Source organism: Podarcis cretensis, assembly GCF_951804945.1.
Source record: "Podarcis cretensis genome assembly, chromosome: 3".
NCBI lineage: Eukaryota > Metazoa > Chordata > Lepidosauria > Squamata > Lacertidae > Podarcis > Podarcis cretensis.
In genome coordinates, this window is record NC_137172.1 from 82,868,444 (window position 1) to 82,893,524 (window position 25,081).

At 42.2% G+C, this 25,081-nt stretch overlaps 1 long non-coding RNA gene across 3 annotated transcripts in view; it reads right to left on the reverse strand.

The window, feature by feature from the left end:
* LOC307212968 overlaps window positions 1-25,081 on the reverse strand; it is a 45,615-nt gene that overhangs the window by 4,515 nt on the left and 16,019 nt on the right. The window contains exons 5-6 of one of the 3 annotated variants that reach the window (XR_013837305.1): window positions 15,499-15,563; window positions 13,861-14,039 (exon numbers count right to left, since the gene is read on the reverse strand). The exons of 1 other annotated variant lie outside the window; for it this stretch is intronic. This is a non-coding gene — a long non-coding RNA (uncharacterized lncRNA). Of the gene's footprint in view, window positions 1-13,860; window positions 14,040-15,498; window positions 15,564-25,081 lie in introns of those variants that run through there. One more of the 3 variants, XR_013837304.1, reaches the window with a different exon arrangement.

Sequence of the window (25,081 nt, forward strand, 5' to 3'; positions counted from 1 at the left end):
AAACAGAAGTCACCAGACCCTTCTATATAGTGAGAAGGTGGGGAGGGGTATTACTCAGAAGGGTGGTGGGAATGGGTGATTGGCAGATAGCTGTGATGAGCCTGTTGACGACTCTTCACGACTGCAATAGGTCTTACAGGAAAAAGCAAGGGGTGAGAAGGTGAAAAATGGTTTTGTCATGTATAATGAGATAAGAATCCAATGTCTTTGTTCAGACCAGGTCTCTCCATGGTTTTAAGTTTGGTAATAAATTGCAATTCAGCAGCTTCTCTTTCCAGTCTATTTCTGAAATTCCTTTGTAATAGAACAGCTACTTTGAGATCTTGTATAGAATGTCCTGGGAGATTGAAGTGTTCTCCTACTGGTTTCTCTGTCTTGTGATTCCTGATGTCAGATTTATGTCCGTTTATCCTTTGGCGTAAGGTTTGGCCTGTTTGTCCAATATAGAGAGCTGAAGGACACTGTTGGCATTTGATGGCATACACAATGTTAGACGATGAGCAATTAAATAGTCCCGAGATGGTATGTGTGATGTTGTTGGGGCCAGTAACTTAGTTGGTCTTTAAGGTGCTACTGGAAGGAATTTTTTTATTTTGTTTTGACTATGGCAGACCAACACGGCTACCTATCTGTAACTAGTATTGACACTGTTTGTGACCACACCAATAGTATCATGAGCACATGTAAGGTGGCAATCGATACAAATCACCTGTCTAGGGTAATTAATAAAAGAATTGGCTGGATCCCTAAATTCAAAGTGTGGTGCTAAACACACTCTCCAGCAAGAGAGAACCCTCCAGCAGAGTTTAAAAGTCAGAAAAGCAAGCAGCAATGTAGCATGGGAATAATAGGCTGTTAGACCTTTTTAATATGCCATTTTAGTACCCTTACAGTGTTTCCCTTCTCTACCCCTCCCACAAGCAATAGACCACAGCATGAGTAAGTTTAAATGCTTTACTTGCAAACTACAAAGGTCAGATTCATGTGTTATTTCATGCAGCAGCAAGTAAGCACAAGCAAAATTATTGGGATACAAAATATAATGAAATAACTCTAAGTACACGGTCTGAGCTTGTAGTGAGCAGCCTCAGGCACATCCTAGCTTGGTGAGTTTACATGGTAGACTGTGAGTGAACAAAGAAGTTTCACTTCCTTCTTCATTGGAGGTAAGCGGGTGTGATCTAGTCAAGTCTAGCAACAACAGTTTACTCTGTGGTCTTAACCCCTTCATGCATTAACTGGAGTTACACGTGCTAGTTATATGAGACTGCAATTTATCCCACAGTTTATGAATTTCTCTGTTGTAGCTGTGTATGCACCAAATCATTTAGTAGCATTTTCCCCCTACTAGTTAACCAAAGATATCTAGAAATTTGTAAGAGGGGAAATGATAATGGCAAGAGATTTCAACATGGTTTTGGATTCACATAAGTATAAATCTGTTGTAAGAGGTATAAATATATGGTGTGATATGAATCCTAATAAAAAGGATTATATTTCAAATTCAATAAAAAGTAACACATATTAAAGGAAGTACTATTTATATACTTTATGTACTATATATGTATTGGTACTGTAGATGTACTATAGCTGTATATACAGTTTGCCTTTCCAAGGTTTCCAAGCAAAACTGATATTAAATTTATTTCATGCCCCAGTGAATATTGAGTGGTGTATGATTATTGGAAACAACTCGTATGGGATGAAACGGTCAAATCAGCTATGATTAAGTGGGCGCAAGATATTGGTCATAACATCATGTTTGCTGACTGGGAACAGTTATAGACCACTGGTGTGAAATTTACGGCATGTAATGCCTTAAAAGAAAATATTATGAAAATGATGTACAGGTGGTACATGACCCCAGTCAAGCTTGCAAAAGTATATCATTTGCCTGATAACAAATGCTGGAAATGTAAAGAAACTGAGGGAACATTCTTTCACCTTTGGTGGACGTGCCCAAAGGTCAAGGCTTTCTGGGAAATGATCTATAATGAACTGAAAAAGGTATTTAAATATACCTTTCCTAAGAAACCAGAGGCCTTTCTTCTGGGCATTGTCGGCCAATTGGTGTTAAAGAAGGACAGAACATCTTTTATGTATGCAACAACAGCAGCAAGAATACTCATCGCAAAGTATTGGAAGTCACAAGATTTGCCCACCCTGGAAGAATGGCAGATGCAAGTGATAGACTATATGGAATTGGCAGAAATGACTGGCAGAATCCGAGACCTGGGAGAAGAGTCGGTGGAAGAGGACTGGAAGAAGTTCAAAGAATATCTCCAAAAACATTGTAAAATGTTTGAATGCTAAAATGATGTTGGATATAAAGATAATATGGCATCAGTGACATAGTTAAAAGGAATATGCAAAGATGTTTAAAAAGAAAAGGGTGAAAAGACCAGAGTAAAATTATGTCAGAATTAAACAAAATGATACAAGGGATTAAGTTATAAAGAACATGTAAAAATGGATTTAAAAGGAAAGGAAAAACCGGAGACATAATAGGTTGAAATGTATAATATTGAATAAGATTTGAAAGAGGGTAAGGAATTGCTGAATTTGATTGTTTAAAGGGGAACACAGAAAAGGGAGATGCGAGGAAGTCAGGAAAGAGGGTTATAAAGATAATAAGTAAAAAACTAGATTTTCTTTGTTTTTTGTTTTTTCTTACTTTTTCTATGTTTTTTATTGTATTTTTCTGTTTTGTTTGATTGTGCTGTTTTTTTATTGTCTTTCTCTTTTTCGTTTGATTGTGATGCTTGTTTTATTATACAAAATCTTAATAAATATCTTAAAAAAAACAAAAACAACTCGTATGATAACAGAAATTACAGTGATAAGTCCTAAACTGAATAAGTCTTATGAAATGTTATGGTTCAATAGGGGGTTGTGTAAATAGTGGAATGTATAATATAGATTAATGTACCTCTTCCACCAGGCTTTTGGATGAGGGAAACTGTTTAGTAATCTATTAATATTTTGACGCAACTATTGAGTTATAATTGGGTTGCATTCCACATAGTCCCATTGGGGCAAGGACTTCCACTTGCACAACTGAACTACTATTCCCTCTTCTTACCCCGCGCGCGCGCACACACACACACACCACACCCCAATTTTTCTTCAGAATCTTGGGTAACCCCCAGAATGGATTTGGTGACTGCATAACGGGATCAGAGAAAGGGGAAGTGCAAACAAAAGCCTTTGAGCAAATGGAACACCTTCTCTAGATACAATCCATTGTTTGTATTGTTTTTTCTATGTTATTAAATGCCTTCTGACCTTTTGGCAAAGAGCAATATATGCATTTCCTGAAAAGCAAGCAAGCAAACAAACATTTTATGGAAAACTAACAGTAATGTGCAGGGTTTTTTGTTTTTGTTTTATTTCTAATTCATTAAGTGCTTGATTAAGTTAATGGCACTTCCAGATGACCTTTTAATTGAGGATGCATCCTGGTTTGGAGATTAGGTGATGTTGGCTATTTAATGAGCATGCACTCTGATGTGCTTGCGGGGAAGTTAGGTGATACCCCACACATTCCTTACCCATTACTTAGTAAGGTAAAGGGACCCCTGACCATTAGGTCCAGTCGTGGCCGACTCTGGGGTTGCAGCACTCATCTCGCTTTATTGGCCGAGGGAGCTGGCGTACAGCTTCCAGGTCATGTGGCCAGCATGACTAAGCTGCTTCTGGCGAACCAGAGCAGCACATGGAAATGCTGTTTACCTTCCCCTGGAGCGGTACCTATTTATCTACTTGCACTTTGACGTGCTTTTGAACTGCTAGGTTGGCAGGAGCAGGGACCGAGCAACCGCCGACCTTCTGTTCGGCAAGTCCTAGGCTCTGTGGTTTAACCCACAGCGCCGCCCGTGTCCCTACCCATTACTTACCTTGTCACAAAAAGCTTGACCTTTTTGGGGAAGTGGGTTTGCTGCACAAGGCCTCCCAACTGCACAACCTGAATTTGCCAGCATGTGATTGGATCCCACCCGAAAATAGTGACATTCTGGCAACATCCTTCCTTTTACTGACCACTGCTGTTTAAATAGTGCAAATATTACCCACATATACACCGGTAGTCTTTCCAAAGCTTCTGAACTGTCTTTTGAGTTGCAAGATGCTTCTGGAATAGTTGTGACTGAAATTGCTCAGAACAAATTAATTCTTTTGGTGCTTCATAAAATCTATCTTTCTAGCCTAATTCAGTTAAGTATTAGACAGTAAACAAATTTGCCCTGGCTTGGTAGAATACCTAGCAGTCTTTAACAAAGGCCAGACCAGCTGATGTCAAAACAATTTCCACATTAGCAGTTTATTCAGTGACTGGAATGAAGCCTGAAAAGGGGGGCGGGGCTGAATTTCACACCCCATATTAAGTTTATTATATCTCACTAGTCACCACTTTTGATGTACATTTTACGTTTTGATTTGTTCTGACAGACTTGAAGCTGAAACTATGGAATTATGGCAGATGGTCTTCTGAATTACTTAATAGAATTGGAAAAACACTGAAACTTTTGGAAAGCTTTCCTCTATATCTACTCAAGCGTCTAAAGGTATTGTTTTCTTGCTTCCTCATATTTATGTCTCTACATGCTTAGAATATGTTCAAAGATATATGCGTTTTATTTTATTTGTTGCTATTTTGTGCTCCAATGTAAATATTAAAACTTTACTGCTGGGCTTCAAATACCAACAGAAAAAGTACTTTGGACAAGGGTGTGTGGGAAAAGAGAGGCGACAGGGGGAGAGCTCTGTCTTCCACAATTTCTCTTCCATTCTGTCAGAAGAGGGGCTGCCTTGTAGGTGTCACACGGTGTCAAAGAAGTTAATTCTTTATTGAAGGAAGTGAAGTCTGCTCAGAAGGCCTGGCTTAGTAAGCACAGCAACCTGTGCCAGTAGATTTTGGTCCTATGAGGCAGTTGTGGGGACTGAAGGTCGGCTTCTTCCCACAGTTGCCTAAATCTCCTCCTCCCCTGTGTCCTTCCCAAGCAATCTGAGACTTGGTCGCCATGCCTGTTATTGCTCCTCCCACTTCATACCTCTTTTTGTTCTGGGAGACCAGGGGAGAGGAGAATTGGTTGTAGCAGGAAGGGGAAACACCCTGGCTTCTTCACCAGCCTGACTCATCCCTGCCTCCTGGCCCTCCTCCTTTCCAGCCTCTGCTCCTGCCTCTGCCTCTAGATTGCTCTCTGCCACAGACTCTTCCTGCTCACTCAACCCTTCAGCTTCTAACACTACCTCCTCCCGTCGTCATCTTCTCCCACTGATCACACTTCATTGTCCCTCCACCAATCCCCTAGCCTTGACCTAAGCACCAAGTACTAAGATTGGAGATAGGAGATCTCTTCCCTCCAATTTCAGTGCTCAGCATCATAGTGTTAAAATCAGAGATAAGCCTCTACTTGCATCTGGATAAAAGGCAGTTGTAGTGACTTATCCCCAATCCTCTTATTGTGAGATGATCTCTCACTTGACTTTGGTCACCTCCAGACTGTCAGTATTTTGCAGGAGGCAAAATTTAGGTTTGTAATTTAGGTTTGTGCAATTCAGGTAAGTTCATGGGTTTTTTTTCCTGCATTTTGTCACCCTAATGCAACAAATCCGCTAAAAACAACAACACCCCACATGAACTTCTTGTGGTTAGCAAAGTGGCATGGACATGCACTGAAATATTAATCAGAAGACTTACAAACACCACACAAACTTATCAGAATGAATGCTGTATAAAGACTGGCTATAGTTTAAGTTCCACATAAGCTTTGTGCATGCAAATCAGGATGAGTGCTCAAAAACAGGTCTTCTGGAGGATATCTTTGCTTTCAGGCTCTTAGAAGATGCTGCTTATTCCTGCCTTTGTCTCCTTCTACTCCATTCTTGACCACCCACAGTCCAGCTTCTGCCACTGAAACTGCCCTTGCTAAAATCACAGGTGACCTTTTCACCAGATCTAGACGCCTCTACCCTGTCCTTATTTCCCTTTACTCTTATACTCTTTACAGTAAACCATTTTCTAATGCTTCATACCTCCTGTACTTTAGGTTCCTGTGGCTTTCCCCACAAGCTGATTAATTTTTCTATCTGTCAGATCATTCATGTAACATTTCGGCGAGAGGGGATTTCCTCCTCAGCCTAGTTATTCAGCTTCTCTGACCTTTTGACCCATATGCCTTAATACTGTCTCATAGAAAATCAAATTGCTCATCAGGGTGTGTGTGTGTTCAAGTTCAAGTACTTTATTATGGTCATAGACCAGCATACAGGGTGTGTGTGTGTGTGCTCAGCATTGAGAACGTCTGCTTTGTTTGCAGAACGCCCCATGTTCTCGAGCACTTTCCCTATCCACTGGCAACAACATCACCCCTCACACTGAACCGAAGCTTTGGTATACTGCAGGGGAGGGGAACCAAAGGTAGCAGAAAGAAGCAAGTTAGCTCGCATGTTCCAAGCCGAGTGGTATTAAGAAGAAGCTGCAATCCTAAAATAATAGCAGTCCCCTCACCCACCCACCCACACAAATATGAGCAATAGCTTTCTGACAATAAATATAATTGCCTTTCTGGGGGATATCTCTGTTTACAGCTTTTAGAAAAGTAATTATTGTTAGCTTAGACTCTATTGACTAAACCTACTCAGGGCAACTTTTGATTTCGGTGAATATAAAACCATTATGTAACTGACTTAGCTGAGACAAATAAGAGCTTAAATATACTGCGTTGGATCCTGTGTCAAGGACGCATAACAGAAGTGGTAGAAGCTGACATCTTTGCCTCCCCCCCCCCACAATGTCACCTCCTGCCTGTGTGAGTTTCCTCCACCTGATTTTAGGGTGGTGTGTCCCTGTCATCTCCCATGCCTTAGTCCGCTCCATTTATCTGTTTCCCCCACTTAGCATTGAGGGATGTGTTGGAGGCTACTGTGTGGAGGATGGGAAGTCCCCACACCCTCTTTACGCATGCTTAACTCTGGATTAAGCCTGCTGTGCTTTGAATGGACAGTTTCCTAACTGCAGGGGTCCTTCACCAGAGCGCCAGTCACTGGTGAGGGTGATTTGTGAATTTGAGGAGAGCAGACACAACCAATGGGATGGTCAATGCTGGGAAGGTGTTACTTGGGGACTAGTAGATTCAGAACGGTGCTTGGTTTATTTAGGCCATCCATGTCTGATGTATTCAGGGAAGTTTAGCACTTGGTTTAGGGAGATTGCACACCTATTCACTCAGCCCTGATTTGGGGTTGCCATGTGATGTCAGAAAAGGATTTTTATTGGAGTGGGGTCTGCATCCTCAGAATGGCTTAGAGGGTATGGCTTTGTCGCCTTCTCTGACTGACCCTCAGGGCTATTATGTGGTGTTTGAGTACAATTGCAGTTTGTACTCCATCTTGAAGCTTCTCAGAATCCCAGCATGGAGAGGATCAGATCTTAATCCCCTGTTTTTTTCTGTTCTCCCAGAGAAAATGTGATAACCAAGATTTATAACTTAGCTATCATTAATCACCACATAATTATCTCTTGTTGACAGAGTGTCAAGAAGAGACATCTAGTCCCCCATCTTTCCTGTCTGGAATTCCAAAATTGAGTGACTGCTGATTAGTGATCAGGCATACAACACCAACTTGGATATATCATTCTTCCTGGCAAAGGCTAAGAATTTAGATTTCAGTGTCTTTCTCTTGATTAAGAAATGATTAACAGCTATTGGATGGAAATTCAGGAGTATTTTGTGTTTTCTTGAACATCTGATGCAACATGAAATTGATATTGGATGCTACTAAAACTCATTTTGGGGGCCGGGGCCTTTTAGGGTGAGATCTTTCATAACTCAACAAGCAGAAAAACTACTTTTTGTAAAAGAATGATACCCCCCTGAGATAACACCCAAACACTCACTACATAGTAATCTGAACATATATAAGAACTGGACACATAGAGAAATCTTATTGATCTTCTGAATACACAGGAGGCCGATAAAGCCTTGACATTTACAAAGCACAAATATATTCAAAAGGACAACAAAGCCAATATGTTATTAGCTCACAAATCAGCATGGGAACAGAAAAGTAGATTAATACTAACAATCCATGGGGGTGTGTGGAGAGGACAGGGCGAGAAAGACTGCTACTAATAATGAATGGAATTGTGTTAGAATTTGTTGCACTTCATAAATCTCCAGATCAACCCTCAAAAGTTAGAATTAATTAATGAGTTTCTTGGCAAGCATCATATTCCTAAACTTTCTAAACAAGATTAGCAACAGTTAAGTGCTACCATTTGCAAGAATGAAATACAATAGGTCATCCAAAACCTGAAGCCAAATAAATCTCCAAGATTAGATGGCTTTCCTGCTGAGTTTTATAGACCATTTGCCAACCTGCTACTGAATTTGCTACAGACTCTTTGTAATGAATGTTTCGACCTCTTCTGAAAGGCCAGATTCATGGAATGAGGCTGTAATTATTATGCTTCATAAGAAAGATAAAGATCCTAAGTTGACAGCTTCATGTCATCCAGAATCTTTATTAAATCAATATTATAAAGTCTTGGCAGCCATTTATGCTAAAAGGATAAATACTATAATTGCAAGCTATATCCACAACTCATCAAGCTTCATTAGAGAACAATTACTCTTAGGAAGCACTACAAAAGCTGTCCGTATTGTCAGTGAGTGTGGTCGTAGTAAGGAAATTCTTTTGGCTTTTATTGATGCACATAACCCTTCAATCATGTCCAGTAGCAAAACTTAGAAGTTGGAACATCTTTGTTTGGAATATTTAGTTTTGGAACATCAAGATTATACAGGGCATTGTTTTACCGACGTAATTTTAAAAGCAAGGAAGAGTCACTTCTTTTAGCTTGTGCCCAAGCCAGACATTGAGCAAAACAGTGCGCTATACTTGTTTTTACATATCTCAGTGTTTGGGAAGCAGATATGGCAGCATAATTGGTGTTATAATTATATGCTTTAAGACCAATCTGAGAGGTTCAAGGTATCCAAGTCCTGAAAGGGATGCCTAGCTACATTTGGGGGTGTAGTTTTTCTAGTTGCAATGTGAACTGTTGACTGGGGACAGTAGTGCATCATTTTGTTACTACCTATCTTCTGTATCATTTGAAAAAGGAAGGAAGGAAGGAAGGAAGGAAGGAAGGAAGGAAGGAAGGAAGGAAGGAAGGAAGGTTTATTTGCTTGTCTTGATTACTGTGAATCAGCTGAGCACTTGGCAACCAAGGGGTGGCCAAGACTCAACAAAATAACATTAATATTCCTTGATGGCTGTGGAAATGTCACCTTCCAGAGGCCAGGAAAAGACATCTATCAGAATTTGGAAGAGAAAGCTGAACAAATTAGATTTATGCCATGCTTATATATTAGGGGAGTGGTTTTTAGCTATGGTAACTAAATGGAACCTTTGTGCTTAGAGACAGTATAGCTTTGACTGCCAGTTGAAGGGAGACAAAACCATGGTGGAGGAGCCAGAAGAGCTGTTCATTTTGAGCACCTTGGAGAAGAAGAAGAGTTTGGATTTGATCTCCTGCTTTATCACTACCCGAAGGAGTCTCAAAGCAGCTAACATTCTCCTTTCCCTTCCTCCCCCACAACAAACACTCTGTGAGGTGAATGGGGCTGAGAGACTTCAAGGAAGTGTGACTGGCCCAAGGTCAGCCAGCAGCTGCATGTGGAGGAGCGGGGAATCAAACCCAGTTCACCAGATTACGAGTCCACCGCTCTTAACCACTACACCACACTGGCTCTCCAGTGGAGGCATCTGGTTGGCACCACTGATGACAGGATGCTAGACTAAATGGTGCTTTAGTCTGGGACAGCAGAGACGCTTTCACCTGCTTTTTTTATGTAGTGATTTTTGACACAAACCTTTTCTTAAAAAAACAAAGCATAGCCTGCATATCCACAGTAACAGAAAAATAATAATAATTTAAACCTATATATAAAACCATCAAGATACCATCTGCAACAAAGACAATTAAATAAATGTCATACGAAGCAAGCTGTGGACCAGTGAAAAGGTGGAGGAAGGTGAACAGTTTCAATAATGAAAGTAAAATTTCCTTAATCTGAGATATCTTATTTATTTGCCAGGGATGGGAAATGATAAAGTTGCTTCCTATGATTTTTGTGTGTTATGTCTCTTATTGAGAAGTAAGTAGTCTCTCTAAACTTGACTAATATATAGAATCATAGAATTTTAGAGTTGTAAGGGATCCTGAGGATCATCAATTCTAGTCCAACCCTCTGCAATTCAAGAATAAGCAGCTGTCCCACATGGGGATCAAACCTGCAACCTTGGCATTATCAACACCACGCTGTAACCAAGTGAGCTATCCTGGCTGTCCTAAGTAAAAGCTACTAAACCCAGTGGGATCCGCTTTTGAATAAGCTTACATTGGCTTGCACTCTCAGCCAGCAGCTAAAAATGACAATGCTTTAATGAAGCAGCAGCTGATGTGGTGTTCTCCATCATCCTGAAGCTAGCATGGGTAATGGTCAGAGATGATGGGAGCTGGTAATCCATAACACCTAGATAGCAGCACATGCTCTAATTAGTATAGTTTTGTATTTTGTGGGGCTGTGCTGCTGATCTATCTTCGGCATGCTGAAGGAAAGGACACCAATAATGTAATATGCAAGGCTGTAGCTTGACATACTGGCCACTGAGCAGAGCACTGTGGGAGATTAAACAAGGCAAAGCCACCACTTGGCTCACATCCCATTACACCACTGTCAACACCGTTGAGTAGGCCCATCCAGGGGGACGAGGTGACTGGCAGCTAGCAACTGTGCTGTGGGGGGGCCCATGTGGCAGCAAGCGCAGATGCCCAATGTGGGGAGCAATGATGTCCTAGTGGGCTGACTCTGGGCCTGCTAAGATATCACATATCCTACTATAACCAGATGACTTGCTTTATATTTTGTTAACCTCACAAGGTCAGCCACTATGGAATCATTATCCAATCCTCTCCAAATGCTGTTCTTTGATTGTATTAGAGAAGTTCCTGAAATCCGTACTCTGAGTAGCAGCAGCTGCCTTTCACAGCCCCATGGTTGGTTTGATGGGCCCCTCAGCAAAGTGCCCTCTGGTGGGCCCTGCTTCTCTATTTTGATTTCCCACAATGCCCCAGAGCAATGCTGTGCCAGGGGCATTATGGGAAATGTAAATGAATGTTCACCATTACTGCCATGAGGTAAAACCACAGATGGACATCCAGGATGCTGGTTGGCCCTGTGGCCTTGGCAGCTTCCTTAGGTGGCCCAAAGGACTGCCACATAAGGGGTATTGTGGGAAATCTAAACGGCCACCCTTCACTGCCACCATGAGGTAGCTGGGGACCAAGGGTGCTGGAGCACTGGCATCTCCCATAGATGACCAAAGTCTTGCTCAGTTCAGCACTATGCTGACAAGTCCTAATTATATATCCCTGCTGTAGGCTGGTTAGTTGATTTGCTAAGCAAATCAGTCTCTTACGCTTAAGCCAAGAAAGATTATTCTCTGTAAGATTGAATATCAATGTATGTATCAAGGCTTTGAGATTAGACCACCGAAGAAGCCCAGAAAACTATCTTGGGAGTGTGCTGTTACCAAAAAGGAGCAATGCAGCAGCAAGCAGCAGCTTCATCAGCTGCAGGTGGCTGGGAAGCCAAACAGGATGTTGATATTTATGACTGTTACCATGGGAAGAAAGGGGCAGTCCATTCACCGTACTGAGCACCGGATGTTAGCTCAGTGTGTCATCTGACCTGTACTGGAGGCTGAACCAGAAAGTAGAGAAGATCAGCACCTCATACGTAGGTCTGAGAGAGTAACGAAGGGTGTACCACCCAAGAGGTATTCAAAAGGGTTTGCCAACTTAGCTATTGCATGTGTTGCTGTTGTAAACAACCGAGGACAGGTTGAAGCTGTGTCTAAGTCAGAGACAAAGGCACAACAGAGAGTTGCTAGCCAAGGTAATGCAGATGCACTCATTCCTTGGAAGTCACACAACCAGAGAGGTACACTGGAGAAACCAGTGGCGGGTAGTTCCAAGGGTGGAACTGGAACAACAGGGGAATGTTATATGTATAACAACTGTTTGTTTTCTTCTCTGGATCACGCTTTGCTCGCAGCACGCATTGATTCTTTTGGGGGAGGATGTTACCAAAAAGGAGCAATGCAGCAGCGAGCAGCAGCTTTGTCAGCTGCAGGTGGCTGGAAAGCCAAACAGGATGTTGATGTTTGTGACTGTTACCATGGGAAGAAAGGGGCAGTCCATTCACCGTACTGAGCACCGGATGTTAGCTCAGTGTGTCATCTGACCTGTACTGGAAGTACATGGGTGGAGTTATATTTTCTCTCTGCTGTTGATGTAAAGAGAGTGCAGACACGTTTCTCTGTACTGCTGCAAAAGACAGAAATAAAAGCATGTAAATACGTTTCTGTCTGTCTTCTTCCCCTCCCCCGGGGATAGCAGGGAGGAGAGTGAAGGAGTGGTGTGTTCTTCTCACGTCTGGGAAGGATCGCCGATTACAGACCTCGCCTGTTTTCCTGCCGGGAGTCGCAGGGGGAGGTCAACAAGGAATTCAGCCGGTGCCTGGAGAGTGGCACATTCCTCTGACCGAGGCAGGATTCCAACATGTGCTACCTGCAAGCCCCAGTTAAAGGGCCCCATTGGGGGTGAAGAGTGGCCTTTTGATTACTTGGACTGCCAGGGTGAAACAGGTGCAAAACGCTGGCACCCTGTCTCTGTCTACAACTCTACTAGCATCTCTCAGTATTGTGAATATCACCGAACTTATCTTTTGTTGGTATCTTCATGAACTTATCTAAAAGACTGAGTTAAGCATTTGAAAAATCTATTGAAACCAGACATTATAAGTTCATTTTAGGCTGGGTGGTTTGCAAGTCTTTGTGGCTTTGTTTAATGTTTTGTATTTTTCTCAGAAGGTTGATAAAGTATGTGTAATTATTGTTCTGTGTATATTAATCGCCAGCGTGTTGCATGAGTCGCACTCCTCCACTTCTTCAGCAACTTTAAAAAAATTCTTACATTGTTGCTTCTAACCAGCTTTTCTGTTGATCGTGCAGCTATTCCACTATAGGAAGCTAAACCAGAGCATTCCACAAACACCCGTGCATTTATTACTGTCTGGAAAAAACAGGCATTAATAAACAGTAGGGAAGACTTGTATTGTCCTCTATTGGTAGACTCTGCAACAAAACCTTTAATTCAGGCTTGGGGATTCTAGGTACTGAGGGAATGTTGGCTGGCTTTTCCCACTAGGCACTTCAAGCTGAGTGGCTTAATTAGTTTAAATGCTGCTCTGTAATAATGTGGGAGACTTAATGGCTCTCAGAGACAGCTTTCATTTATCGGGCTGCCAAAAGATGGCAGTGGTGGGTGAAGAGTTGCTTACAAAACAACCACCTTGGGTGCGGGGGTGGAAATCCACCATATAACCAACCGTGAGAACAATGAACTTTGATTTCTAATTCACAAAAGCAGCTTAATGAGCATTTGTGTGTGTGTGTGTCCAAGCATGCGTTTTAAAAACCACAAAACTTACCTGCTAAGTTTTTTTTTGTTTTTTAAAGCATACAATTATGCACAACTCTTTCTGGAAAACATTTTCATTGTTTTTGTGCCAATTTGTTGTCTGGTCTACGACTGTTCTGAAAATCTTCCGCCTGCAGCAACGACCTAAATCAGGATCAGTACCAGGATGCTTTTTCACTTAGGTATCACCCCCCCGCAAAAAAAAGACAAAAAATACTGATTTATATGAATAGATGTATTTTTAAAAAATCACTATAATTTATATGGATATACAGTATATCACGCCATATGGCAAAAAGCTGGCCCCGCGTCCTCATTGTTTACGGGCAACTTCAAGGCTTCTGCAGCTTTCCCTTCTTACAATTCTTCATCTTTAAACCAGATTTGGGCAGGGCAGCTCTCCAAATAGGTCCAATCCAATTCTACAAATCTATGTTTCTGTGGTTGCATAAGGTACAAGGCATTCCAAGGATGCAAGTCTGGGCTCCTTTGGAAGGAAGAGTGGGACAGAAATTTAATAAATGAATAAAATACTTCTTTATTATTACATTTATTTGTCACCTACTACAAAAGTGTCCCTGGGACGCGGGTGGCGCTGTGGGTAAAACCTCAGTGCCTAGGACTTGCTGATCGTATGGTCGGCGGTTCGAATCCCTGCGTCGGGGTGAGCTCCCGTCATTCGGTCCCAGCTCCTGCCCACCTAGCAGTTCGAAAGCACCCTTAAGTGCAAGTAGATAAATAGGTACCGCTTTCTAGCGGGAAGGTAAACGGCGTTTCCATGCGCTGCGTTGGTGTAGGCTCGCCAGAGCAGCTTCGTCATGCTGGCCACGTGACCCGGAAGTGTCTTCGGACGGCGCCAGCTCCCGGCCTCTTGAGTGAGATGAGCACACAACCCTAGAGTCGGTCACGACTGGCCCGTACGGGCAGGGGTACCTTTACCTTTACCTTTACAAAAGTGTCCCTAAGCGACTTGCAAAAATAATAATACATAATACATATAGAATTTAAAATACATTTTTAAAAATGATAAATTAGCTGAACATGCTCGTCTTGCAATAACATAAAAAGGACAAATCCTACCCCATCCTACTAAAGATGACCACCATCCATACAGGCTATAATCATACCCAACTCTTCAAATATATTACTGCAATCAGGGTTGGTAAGATGGAAGGGGTTAATTTCTCCCAGATGTGAACTCCTGGAGTACTTGCACTTTTAGTTAAAAAATTTATATCCCCACCTTTCAGTGCAAGGCACTTACAAATATTTCCACCAATATCAGTATCAAATAACTTAATAACAGCAGTGCAGTTGTTGTGGGGGGGGGGTTTAAAGAAAAAAAATACTTCTTACTCTTTTCCTTTTGCTAATGATATTTCAGTGATATAAATCTCATCCTTCCTATTATATTGTATAATTGCTTTAGTAGTATTATATTACATAACTTGTTTGTTCTTATTAGTTGTGCTCCAAAGAAGAAGTATATTTTGAAACATGTAGCGCTAAGGATATTTTGCATTCTTGTGCACCCTTGAGATCTCATCTCCTTCCTTCCTTCCTTCCTTCCTTCCTTCCTTTCTTCCTTCCTTTCCTTCTTTCTTTCTTTCTTTCTTTCTTTCTTTCTTTCTTTCTTTCCAGTGTTCTCAACTTCCCACCTCTGGTTTCTCTGCCAATAGTAGCAGGAGCAAAATAGCATATTTTTTGCACCATAACACTCACTTTTTTCCTCCTAGAAAGTAAGGGGAAATGTCTGTGCATGTTATGGAGGGAATGCCTATGGGTGGCATGCCTACGGATTTTCCTCCTCTAAAAACTACGTGTGTGTTATGGTCGGGTGCGTGTTATAGAGCAAAAAATATGATAATTTATTAAAATAGGGACAAATGCCTTTAGGCTTCTAATTTTACAGAAACCTTATTTATGGGATTAATTTATGTACTCACATTAACATAAATGTATGAGTCAGAATTCAGCCAAAGTTAAAGCACTTTTAAAGATCCATTGAGTTCTGTGGAAGAAAATTAGGCAGTTGCTTAATTCTGCTGTTGACTTCGATGCAACTTTAAAAAGTTCCCCTTTGGCTAGGTCGTGACCACTCATTTCACATTAAATATATCATCTATGTATATTATTAAACTGAAGTTTTAAATCTTGCCTTCATGCATTTTCAATGCTAAAGGATGTAAGGTCTGTAAACGTGAAGGTTGTGCACTGGATTTGTCTGAGGCCTGAGCAAAGCTAGGCATCTTCAGAGGGAACCAAGCAATGGACCAATAAGGTCCAGACAGCCACAGATTGCTACAGGTCTGATTGGATGGAACAGGACAATCTGTGGCTGTGAGAGGGTGGGGCATCACGTAAGAAAGAGGCCCAGAAAACCCAATGAAAACGCCAATAACTACCTTTGATCCAGGGCTGGCCTGGCCATGTTGCAAACTGTGGCAGCTGCCTTAGGTGGCAGAATCTGAGGTATAACACCACATCATCCTGTCATCCTGTCCCCCACCGCTGCCACTGAAGAAGTGAGATGTGCCTGTGGTGGCTTCCTGCTTCTGGCAAGATCTTGTGAGACCCAAGCCTTTCCCCGATCCACCCTAACATGCCCCACCTTGCAACTTCTACCACTGAAGAAGTGAGATGTGCCTGTGGTGGCTTCCTGCTTCTGGCAAGATCTTGTGAGACCCAAGCCTTTCCCCGATCCACCCTAACATGCCCCACCTTGCAACTTCTACCAATGTTGGGGTTCCAAAGCTTGTCAGATGAGGACTGTGAATGTTTCCACCATGGCAGGGTGCAAGGACCGACAAGGACCTCTCTGCCCTTGGAGAGGGAGATCTGTTTTATCCTATCACCTCTGGGACACCTACCCAGCGAGCATATCATCATCATCATCAGTAGTAGTAGTTGTAGTAGTAGCCTGCCCTGGGTTGCCTCAGTATTTTGTCTGAGAGTTATGTACCAATCTCTTCCCCATGCTGGCAATCTAGTACTAGAAAAAAGGGAGCTGTGTTTTGGAATGACATACTCAGCTTATGATTTTTTTAAAAAAAACCTGTACAAAGTTTGTTTTATTTAGATCAATATGCTTATATTTCTTAGCTAATATAAGGTATACACATTCCACTCATTAAAACCAAAGCATGTGCACCATAATTTCGTTAATTGTCATGCAAATTCTAGGTGTAGCATCAGTTATTGGAAGAGTACTCATTAGTTCTGAGATGCACTGGAGCTACATTACTTCTTTAATTGCTGGAATTTTAAATGCAGAGCATCTGGTGTGTGATGAATTGACTTGCACTAACACAACGTATCTTTCGCTGAATACTTCTTATTTACTTTAAACATTTTCTCTCCTTATCGCTTCCAGCATAATTGTAGCAATCTAATTGTTGTTACTCTTCATGAACTCAAGATATGCCCATCATATGGTGGAAAGCATGTATGTTTATGCTAAGGCAGGAGGGCAGAACCTCAGGCCTAAGGACCAAATGTGGCTTTTCAGGCCTCTCTAGTCAGCCTCTAGCCACACTTGCCCCTAGTATGTGGTCCCCAGAAGGTTGCTGTTGAGGGAATGCAGCCTTCATGCTGAAAAAAGCTTCCCACCCCTGTGCTATTGGTGGGCAGAATGAAGACTGGGATCTACTATTAGACCCTTGGGTTATTTGCATTAGATTGGCCAGGGTTTCCAAAGCTCAATTGTTTAATAATGGCCTCAGCAAAGTGACTATTCCCACCTAAGCTAGGGTGCTGAAATGGAAAGCAGAAGTGGGCATTTGTGTGGATGGGCCCCTATTTATTTCTCACCAGGAATACTTTGGTTTTTGGTGTCCATGAAATCCACACATGTAATGTTTTTCTAGATTGTAAGCATGGCTGTAACTATTTACATATAAACTTTCAATCTTCTGTTGCTTATACAAAAAAATTCTGCTTGCTTCAAAAATGGCACCGTTTTCCTTCCACCTGAGGATTAGCAAGAGAATGTCTCCTCCCCCAACTCCTTCACTGTACAAAGCACTGTGTTTAGTCTACTCTGATTTCTGGTGCTTGACAGACTATGCAGACTTGTGCTCACACATGACATCTTGCCAGTCACACAGGTGCAATGAGCCACTAACAAAGCTGTCTCTTTCACTGCATTCTAATAAGATCACATCCCCCTTTCACCAACCTTGTCTGGCTGGTAGAACAGCTAGCCTCGGAATGTCGGGAATTGAAATTCAATTTGCTTCTGAAATATTCGACAGAGCCTCGGAGCCCTGCTGAGACTCAGAATAATGTACATTAATAGATGTATTGAGTCGGGTGGTGTTTTTTTTTAAAAGGGTAAGATTTCAGTTATAAAATTGGATGTCCTAATACTGTGAAAATCTGGGATGCGGGTGGCGCTGTGGGTTAAACCACAGAGCCTAGGACTTGCAGATCAGAAGGTTGTCAGTTCGAATCCCCACGACGGGGTGAGCTCCCATTGCTCGGTCCCTGCTCCTGCCAACCTAGCAGTTCGAAAGCACGTCAAAGTGCAAGTAGATAAATAGGTACCACTCCAGCGGGAAGGTAAACGGCGTGCTGCTGTGGTTCACCAGAAGCAGCTTAGTCATGCTGGCCACATGACCCGGAAGCTGTACGCCAGCCAATAAAGCGAGATGAGCGCCGCAACCCCAGAGTCGGCCACGACTGGACCTAATGGTCAGGGGTCCCTTTATCTTTAATACTGTGAAGATATTGCCTCACAACAATGGGTTGGTGTATACAATGGTGGTGGCTTTGCCTTAGTGAAAACTGTTTCATGTAAGCAACAGCATCCATTTTTTTCTGATTAAGCCCCCCGCCCCCTTCTGCTCCGGTATGTTGCACCATCACCCATTCTGTTGCAGAGAGTTCTACAGTTCTCAGGAGTTTGGGGTAGGCAAAGTAGGAGGGATCCGTGAAAAACAGGTGCCCCGACTTACCCAAGTGGAAGTGCATTCCCCTAAGGCAAGCCTGGAGAACTTACTGCCCTCCAGATGTTTCTGGACTGCACATTTTGTCACCCCTTACCTACTGGCCATGTGGCTGATGAGAGTCCAACAACATATGGAAGGCCACAGGTTGCTCAGCCGTGCCCTAAGGCAGGGGTTCCCAAACTTGATTCTCTAGCTGTTTTTGGGCTACAGTTCCCCGATCACTGGTCCTGCTAGCTCGGGATGATGGGAGTTGTTGTCCAAAAACAGCTGGAGAACCAAGTTTGGGAAACCCCGCCTTAAGGCAAAGGCAGTGTTGGACACAACCCCACAGTTTAGTTAAGCATTTCATGACAGAGGGGGAAATTGGAGGGCAAAGGTAAAACAGCTTGTATCTGTGTTTTTAAGGTATGAGACAAGCAGAAGTGTGGGTGAGCCCTCCCTGTTGCAGGGAGGGGCAATGAATTGGACCAGTTGGAATCCTGCAACTTTTGGTAGGGAAACTTTCTCTTTTCCCACATGCCAGAGTTCCATTTGAGAGGGCTGAAGCCCTGAACAGGATCAAGGGTTTGGTTATGTTACAGATCCTGCTTGTCTAAGAGGAAATCTAACTGTGTTTCTCCAGTCAAGCAGATCTATGAGGCACCTCTCCCCAATATTAATTTTTATTCTTGCATGTGGTTCTCTTAAAGGAAGAAAAAAATGCTGCCCATTCCCAATTCAAATACCAGTAGGCAGCAATTTCCCTTTATAAAAGTGTTTGAGGTGGGGTGGGGAGGGAAAACATCAAAACCAGCTTTGCAAAAGCCAGCTGAACAATGGAGTCCGACAATGTGCAATAACAGTACAGTTATAGATAAATTCTTCAGATTGGAATTAATGACTTGGCACACAACTGAATGTAATTCCAGGAGGTGTTTGTGATTGTTCCTTATATTCGGCTGTATAATGATAGCTTTGAAACGGCTGTTCTCTGCCATTTTCTGATCTACAAAAGAAAGCAAAAAAACCACAAAACAACCCCTGGTATCTACTATGATTATTTCATCTTGAGGCTAGCCTTCTCCTTTGTAATTATTGGAGTTTGTGACTAACACAGCATCCTGGAGCATATTTGGAGGAGAGGCATAATCCAAGGCCAGCCTAACCATTAAAGCAACTTTAGCTGGGGATTTAGAGCACTAGATTTATGCCACAGCAGATTTTCCTGTGCTTCCTTGAGATGCCTGCTTCTGCAGCTTAAAGGTAGACAGAACAGAGGGTCTAATTATGTATTTGAACAAAACCATAAAAGGTAAGAAAATAAGTGGGGGCATCATGGCTCAGTGACGGAGGACATGCTCTCTATGCAAAAGGTTATGCGTTCCATCCTCCACATCTCAAGCAAGGTTGAATGAGACCCCAGTCTGAAACCCCCAGTGTAGTTTGGTGGACCAACAGTCTGATTCAACATAAGGAAGCTTCCTGTGTTCCGAAACAGCACATCAGTTGAGATGTCCAGTGAACCTTACCTGATATTCACAAACTGAGGTGGAAATGTGGAGAACATGAACTTAAGATTGAAAAAATGAGAAGCTGAAATTGACAGACACCTCCATCCCTATCTTATCAACAGGTAGCTGAGACTAAACCATACTGAGCACAATGGGACACTCTTCCAAATAAACAGCAGAGGATTCTGCTGTAAACTAGAATCTCCAGGTTCATGTTAGGAAAAGAAAAAGCAGCAGACACAATATCGTAATAAAAGTTATATCTTTTAAAAAAACAACAACACCATGATGGTTTATTGCACAAAAAGTCAATTTAAAATATCTTCTATGCCAATTACTTTCCACACACACATGTGCCAGTTAGTAATAATCTAATTTCATGTTGTGTCACTCAGCTGAAGGAAAAACAAACAAACAAACAAACCTGAAGCAAATTCAGAGATTCCCTACACAAAGAACTTTGGTTTTAACTACCAAAATAATGAGCCCCAAAATTGGGATACAAGTCTTCCTACCCATGCTCCTGTGTGAGATCATGGAGCCAAAAGACACACTTTCTTGGCGTTGTGCTCGAGCAGTGCTCAAAAACACACATTTTGGGATGCGATGCAAGATAGCGGCCCCCCAAAAGTTCTTTTTTGGGGGAGAGAATGACCACCGTGCTCTCACGCAAAAAGCTAGGATGTCTCTTTTTCCCGGAACACTTGCAGGGTATGTGTTATTTTTTTTATTTAAAATACAAATGTAGAAGCTATTTTTATCAGTGACATATTACATAATCTTACTTCAGAAGTGACCTTTACTTATGCAAACATATAATATAGCTCTTTGTGTCTTGTCAATAAGGAAATTTGGTTGCTAGGTCTGAACCTCAGTGTCAACTATGCTGTTATTAGGTCTGAGTGAAAACTATATTTGTAATGTAATCTCATTATTACTTTTTGTTACTTATCAGGTTGCTGGCCAATGATAACACCCTTGTAATAGTGCATAATGTCTTTCTGGTTTCACAAATATGCTTCCTTGCAATGATCAATTTATAAAAAAAGAAGAAGAATGGGGGAGGGGAATACCAAAGAATAAGAATTAGATAATGATTCAACCAAAGTGAAGCACTTTTAGATCTCATTGAGCCTAAGAAAAGAGCTAAATACATGCTTAATTATTCCCAGTTGAAAGCTGTAGGAGTTACACACTTTTAACTTGCACTGAATCATGTCCAAGGTTATGCCTAAAGTTCAAAGATTGCTAATGCTAACTGACAAAGTTTAACATGGTTATGGGATGCAAACTGTCTTTGGTCCTGGAAAGCAATGGGGAGACTGAGTTGCATCTCCCTGCTGACTCTGATGAGATATCACAAGACTACAATCATCCCGTGGGATCTCACTTGATGGAGAAATGACCAAGGACTTTACAGGCTTCACCCACAAGTCCTTGGAGCCATTTCCCCCATGAGCTTCCCACCCACCCTCAGGTTAGAGTCTCACTGAGCTATTGGGGTAGCTGGTTGACAGGGTCAACAAGGAATTTCCCCCCAATAAACCTCAACTGGTCCTTGTCTGGTGGGCTTTTCACCTTTCCCTCAGTGAAATCTGGCTTCCTTGTGTTAGGCATTGGGTTCATTTTATTAGAACTGTGTCCAGAAATGGGAAGAAGTAGGAAAGGGATCCCACATAAGGGGCCTGGGAGGGGGCTTAGCCATCACATGCCCTAAGCTCAGGTTAGGGCCTCCCTTGCTGGAATCTCCCACCTTGGTCACACAGCAAGACCCTAGATGCTTGGTTTACACCACAACAGGGTTTAAGGTTGGGTAGTTCCAACCCACGCGGGTGGCGCTGTGGGTGAAACCTCAGCGCCTTGGACTTGCCGATCGCAAGGTCGGCAGTTCAAATCCCCGCGGTGGGGTGAGCTCCCGTCGTTCAGTCCCAGCTCCTGCCCACCTAGCAAGTTCGAAAGCACCCTTAAGTGCAAGTAGATAAATAGATACCGCTTTATAGCGGGAAGGTAAACGGCGTTTCCGTGCGCTGCGCTGGCTCGCCAGATGCAGCTTGTCACGCTGGCCACATGACCTGGAAGTGTCTGCAGACAGCGCTGGCTCCCGGCCTCTAGAGTGAGATGAGCGCACAACCCTAGAGTTTTACCTAGTTCCAACCCAACAAAGGGCTGAGTGGAGTGAGCAACTGATCCTTACCCTATTGCCACGCCAACCCTGATTACCTGCTGCTAGTCAATAAAGATTTGGTCCAATTATTACCCAACACCTGGTGTTCTGTGTCAGTTATTTTACCGCTCTCAAGGGATCACAAAATGAGCCTGCCTGAGCAAATTTCCTTTTGTTTCCAGCTCTATAAAACTACAGTAGTTTATAAGATAGTTGAGTGAAACAAAGAGAATAACCTTGATTGCCTTCTCCCCAAAGGCTAGTTGTTATTGCTGATGTCATTTGTATTAAATGTGATTGTTCCTAACCATGGCTCTCTCCCGTTTCTTCCATTTTGCTTTCTCCCCCATATATATATGTGTGTGTACATGTATATGGAAATGTTTGGAAGGTGTCCTTTTCCAATCTGCTGTGTATTGCTTAAAATTCAGTAAAGATTTGATCCTGGCATACGCTGAAAATGCTGAATATATTTTGAACTTGAAAGCATTTCACATATATTTAATTCATAGAAAGAAATAGAGTTGTAAGCAGAATATGGGCAAACATATGTAAGCACGCAGTGTGGGGGTGGGTCTGGATAATTTATGTTCATTGCGCAGTTGTGTTAAGAGTCACCAGTTTAATGTGCATAAAGGTGGGGGAATGGATTGCACTGGCACAGTGTTTACAGCCTAGGAAATGGTAGTAAAAGGGAAATGATCAAACATGTTTTTCTCATTTGAGCAATAAAGAACTAGTGCGAGGGAAATTTATTTTATTTTTTTATAGTTCAAAATGGATAAATATTTGATGATCAACAAATCTAACATAACATGGACTCTAAATATAGCCCGGAGGAAACTTGGAGCTTGCATATCAGCAAGCTTAATGTATGCATTAAAATCCTTAACTCTAAGGTTTCAGCTGATTGGCTGAAGGTCCATCAAGTGTGACAGGTGGGAGAAGGGAAGCAAGGGGGAATCTCCATTCTTTCATCAATTCCACTTCTCCTCGTACTCTTCTTTTCTCACCCATCCATCTATCACTGAAAACAGTGTGGTTTCCCCAAACCTACCACTATTCCACAGTACCCCTACAATCAATACCAACCAAGGTCTTCACATCTCATCAGGGTATGCGTCGTCCTCCAACCAAGAAGATGTTTGGGGCATGGGAGGAGGAAGTGCTCTTTACTGACCATCTTCCCAAGAATTTGAGTCCTGGAGGGTGAGCGGAGATGTTTCAGGAACACATTGCCATCTCCTGCATCCTGGTTCTGGGTCACCCACTGTTGGTGGTGGTCAGCTTTGGCTCCACTAGTGTAGTCCCTCTAGTGCAGCACTTTACATTTCCCCACAGGAATAGATGGCAGCTATTCATGTGTAGGGGAGAAAGTAAAGTTGTGGATCAGCCTGCTTCCTTGCCTATGGAAACCATGGAACCAAGGCTGCTTCGATCTGCACAGCCTCATCTTGTGTTCTGCTTCTTTGACATGTTACAGCAGGGTTGGGGAACCTTGGGCCTAGGAACCAAATGCAGCGCTCTAGGCTTCTGTATCTGGTCCTGAGATGAATTGTAATTTATGGATCATTTCTAGTTTGCTATCATTAAAATTGTGACATACTTCAGGGGAAACACGTATTTGTTTGACACGTTTATAGTTGGTAGATTAAAAACAACAACAAGAAAGTATAGTTCATCTGTTTATTTGTTCAAAATGTTTTTAATGTTTGGCATTTTGGCATTTTACTGTGTTTTTATATGCATTGGAAGCTGCCCTGAGTGGCTGGGGCAACCCAGTCTGATGGGTGGGGTATAATTGTTGTTGTTGTTAAAAGGGAAGGGAAAAGGAAAGTGGTCCCTAATCCTGAAGGGTCTCTAATCTTTAAGGAAAGACAGAAGCGTAAGCAGCTACATCAAGAGAAGAGATGTTTTATTGTTAGAACCTTATCAGAAGTAAGAGTGGAAAGCGAATTAATCTCACCCTTGGCGTAATAAAGACTGAGGGAGCTTGTTTGAGTTTCATATCACTGTAATTTGAGATACGTCTGACAAATGTTACACACTATCTTTTCTTAGGAAAAAAAATACATATCAGCTGTTTTGTGGTGTGTTGATTGCTAAGGCGTCATTTTGGACAGTGATATTTACCGGTGAAATTGAATATAAAGAGCAGAGCAGATAGATGCAAGGGGCAGGGAGAAGGAATCCTGTCAGGCTGCAACATTCCACCTGCAGAAAACTTAACAGTCCATTCTATGCAAGTCTAACCCAAATAAACACAGCCATTGTTGTTTTTGGGGAAATCTGTTTACTCTCTGAAATGTTCTCATGACCATTTTCCAAAACAATGCGAATTTTATTGGCCAGTTCTAAAGTGACAGTTTTCTGTCTACACCAGTGCAGTAAAATTGCATTATTTCATTAGCTGGTGCCAGAACAATTTCTACAGTAATATGACTCCCGGTGACAGACAAGAACTGAGTGATTATATTTAAGTGGAAAACAGTCCATTCCTCCAACCAAGGCTATATAAATTAGGGGAAATGCTTTGCCTTACTGGAAGAGAAATATTTCATCCTCTAGCTTTATTCCAGACTTACATTCACTAGAAAGGAGACAAAATTCCTTGCTCAAACATCCTATATACTCTGTGGGTAAGCATGTAGAAATCCAGTGCAGGTGGACTTCCAGTTTATTTCAGTTTGATGTACCTCCATTATGCAGTCTTCTTTGTGTAGAGGGATCATTGATTTGGATGAGGGGATTTGTGTAGGTGGACTTGCTCCAGAGACCCAACAAAACCCCTCTGCACAGATCCCTGAATCTGGGATCTGGACGTTGAATCAGAGCTAAAGGAAAATGTGAGCTAAAGGTTTTTTGTTTTGTTTTTCCAACTGCCTGGAATGCTTGGCACAATTGACTGACACTCTCCTCATCATCT